The following is a 4,023-nucleotide window of genomic DNA, read 5'->3' on the forward strand; positions in this document are numbered from 1 at the left end:
TCAGCATTTCTGTGGCTGGGGTTTTTGTTTTTTCTGAAGGGGGGGGGGGGTTGGGGGTTTTGGGGGGTTAATTTAGGTGTTTCATATATTGTGTTAGCTAGCTATAATTAATAGAGAGAAGTGTCCTCTCTTATGTCTGTGCTTGGTCGACACTACGTACTATACATACGTATAGAGAGGACTAGACACGCTAGCTAGCTAGTAAGCAAACGAAGGAAACAGAAGATTGTCATGAACATATATGCATATAGAGAGAAGTGATATCGACCACCTCTCCTTCTCCGAGAGATTGGTCGAACAACAAGTTCTCGTATATCTATCCAACACTACCGGCTACATATATACAATAATTATCTCTTACAAATATAATCATACTGACTCATGGTCCACATAGTATTCTCCGTCTTCAGCGATCACGTGGTCAAGAAAGAATGCCGCCAATTCCTCTTGAATTGCTCGCATGCGAGCTGGTGCTAGGAGTTCATCCCGCTTCCGAAACATCTAATTTGAAGAAGGGGGTCAATACATATATATATATATATATATGAATGAATGAAACTCAACACAAATGATGGTAATAAAATAAAATTGTGAATGTTGTTATTTACGTACTTCATATTGTTCGTCAGTGTAGCCCCGCTCACAGGTCGTGTGGCGGATGGACTCGCAAACGTAGTATCCACAGAAATCATTCCCTTGTTCCTGCCACAACCACTTTACAAGAAATAGAGGTCAATCAAACTGATAAGCAAGAATGCCAAATGGTATTGATGAAACTAGTGCTTGAATCAATAGGAGATGCACGGAACATGCTACTATAGTACTTACTTTCGGGTGTCTAAATTGCAGCTTCTTCGGGAGTCCTGGAGCTTTTTTGGAGAATTTTTTCCAAACCCTGCCAGACAAAGAAAACAATTACTTGATATATCAGGAAATGAACAAAGTTGCTGATATGGTGGATAATGATCGATTTAACTTACTTCTCGAGCATTTGAGTCATGTCTGCATAGTCCTGGGGATCTTTTCGTCTTGAGTCTAAGACGGTTACTAGTCCCTGCTCAAGCTTAATCTCTAGGAGAATATAGTGGTAACTGCACACGCATGCATAACTCATCAATTACATTACTATAACCTTGACTAATATATAAGGGAAACCGAATATGCACAAGACAATAACACTCACTTGAAGTTGTAAGGAAAGAGTATTATATCTTTGTTTTCATTTATTACCAACGATCGTAGCAAGTTGGCCTTGGTATCTGCGGCATGAAATTTAACCTCAGTTGCATCTATGAGATATGTGTTAATGAACCCAATATCACCGACTTGTCTTTTCTTCAATTCGGCAATCTTCAATCTGCATAATATATTGAGGATGATTATAAATACATGCAATGAAAGAGCTGAGCTATATAGAGAGACTTAATGATAGAAGTAGTACTACTTACAGACAATAGCGGGCGACCATTGTTTTATCGAGGGCCAATTGATTGAAAAACTGAAAGAACTCCTTGAATGGAACAGGCAATAGTTCAATTCCAACGAGGTCATGCTCCTTTTTAACTTTCACATACAAAGTACTCCTCCCCCCAGAGTCTCTGCAGATTTTCAAGTACCAATCATGCAATCTTCGCATCATCGTTGATAGAGATCTTTCATCTTTGACGAGAGGCTTCTCGTACTCGTATCTTTGTATCTGCACCTCCATGAAATCATAACGTACATCGTCGGGCAGGTAATCGCCAAGATTGCTATAACCGGGCACCATCCTCGGATCATTAGCGACGTTGTCGCTAGGCACCTTGAGCGGGGGGCACGATTGCTTCACTTGTTCGCCGAGCTGGGCAATTTGTTTCCCAGCTCGTCGTTCTTTCAGCCTTTGATCACTGACAGTACTTCCCGACCGCTTCGCTTCGGCAAATTCCTTTCCAATAATGCGCTCATAGTTTCCTTTCGGCGGAGACTTGGGTGGTTTTGTCAGGGCAGCCAGAGTGCGCTTCGCTTTCACCGGATCTACCTTCTCATGTGGAGGTGGATGTTTCTTTGCTTTCACCCCTTCAAAGTAGTTCCTCACTTCTTCTCGTGCGATCTCGGCGTTCTCCTCCGGGGTCCTCTCGTATGGTAACTTCTCTGGAGTCTTCAGAGAAGGACCAAATCTATATTTCCTCCCGCCTCTGGCTGTACTGCTAGACGCCGGCAGAGCAGACGGAGCGGTTGTCTTGTTTACTTGCTTACGAGGCGGAGGAGAAGGACTACGACGCGCCAGAGCAGCCGGAGTGGCGGCAGGTCTCTTCCGCCCTTGCTGACGAGGCGGAGAAGGAGGAGGCTGGCTGCTCGGGCGCGTCGGCGCAGGCGGAGAAGGAGGCGGAGTGCCGCCACGCGCTGGAGAAGGAGCCGGTCGAGTGCCCTGATCGTCACTCGCCGGAGGAGGAGGCGGAGTGCCCTGACTCGCCGGAGGAGGAGGCGGTGGAGGAGGCGGAGTGCCCTGACTTGCCGGAGGAGGAGGAGGAGGCGGAGGCGTCCAGTTCGGAAGGTTGATGAGCTCCTTCCGCCATAGGCATGGAGTCTTCAGAGCAGACCCCAGCCTAGTCTTCCCTTCACCGGTAGGGTGGTCAAGCTGGAGGTCCTCAAATCCCTCTGTTATTTCATCCACCATCACCCTAGCATATCCTTCTGGAATCGGCCGGCAGTGAAAAGTTGCGCCGGGTTCGGTAGGTTAAACAGAGCCAACAGCCGCCTTGACCTTCAAATTATCCATTGCGTCATAAGGTGGCAATTTTGAGACTCCGTGATAGCATCCACGGGATAGCTGGCAGGAGCCGTCAAGACATGCTCCGGCTGAAGCAGCTCGGTGGAAGCCACGCTGCTTCTCCGCTGAGATGGCAGGGTAGCTTCGGGGGAAGCTTCGGCAGTACGTTTGCTGCGATTTGCTTCTCGTTCCTCTATCGCTTGTACCCTTGCTTGCAGCGCCTGTATTTGGGTCTGCTGCACTTTTTTCCTCCTCTCATGGGATTTGTAACCGCCTGCATCCGGAAACCCAACCTTCCATGGAATGGAGCCTGGCGTGCCTCGTGTCCGTCCAGGGTGCTCAGGATTCCCGAGGGCCATTGTGAGCTCGTCGTTCTCTCTGCGTGGAAAGAACGTCCCGTGCTGCGCTGCTTCGATATACTGCTGAAGCTTCCTGACTGATATGTCCATTTGATCATTCGTCCAAATGCACTTCCCTGTTACAGGGTCCAAGGTTCCGCCAGCCCCGAAGAACCAAGTCCGGCAACGGTCTGGCCAGTTAATTGTCTCTGGTTCGATCCCTTTATCAACCAGATCATTCTCAGTCTTGGCCCACTTAGGCCGGGCTACGAGGTAGCCACCTGACCCCGTGCGATGGTGATGCTTCTTCTTCGCAGCGTTTTGCTTGTTTGTTGCCGACATCTTCTTACTCTTTTCTGATGTCTTGTGGGCCACAAATGCGGGCCAGTGATCTCTGATCTTCTCATATCTGCCCTTGAATTCTGGTGTCTCATTATTTTCGACAAAATTATTCAAATCTTTCTTCCACCTCCTGAATAGTTCTGCCATCCTCTTAAGAGCAAAAGACTTGATTAATTGCTCTTTAACTGGCTTCTCTGGATTATCCTCTGGCGGTAGGGTGAAATTTGACTTCAGCTCAGTCCAAAGATCATTTTTCTGCATATCATTGACATAAGACACCTCAGGGTCTTCTGTAGCCGGCTTAAACCATTGCTGGATGCTGATCGGGATCTTGTCCCTAACCAAAACCCCGCACTGAGCAACAAATGCGCTCTTTGTCCGGAGGGGTTCAATCGGTTGGCCGTCGGGCGCGATTGCTATGATCTCAAACTTTTCATCCGAGCTCAACTTTTTCTTCGGGCCTCGTCTCTTTACCGAAGTTGTGCTCGATCCGGAGGGCTAGAAAAAAGAACAAAGACTTAATTAATATGTGTACATACCAAAACAATGAATGCATCAATTAGCTAGTCAGCAGAAGCTTAACTAATATATATA

This window comes from Triticum dicoccoides, chromosome 6A (assembly GCF_002162155.2).
Source record: "Triticum dicoccoides isolate Atlit2015 ecotype Zavitan chromosome 6A, WEW_v2.0, whole genome shotgun sequence".
NCBI classification, from domain to species: Eukaryota; Viridiplantae; Streptophyta; class Magnoliopsida; order Poales; family Poaceae; genus Triticum; species Triticum dicoccoides.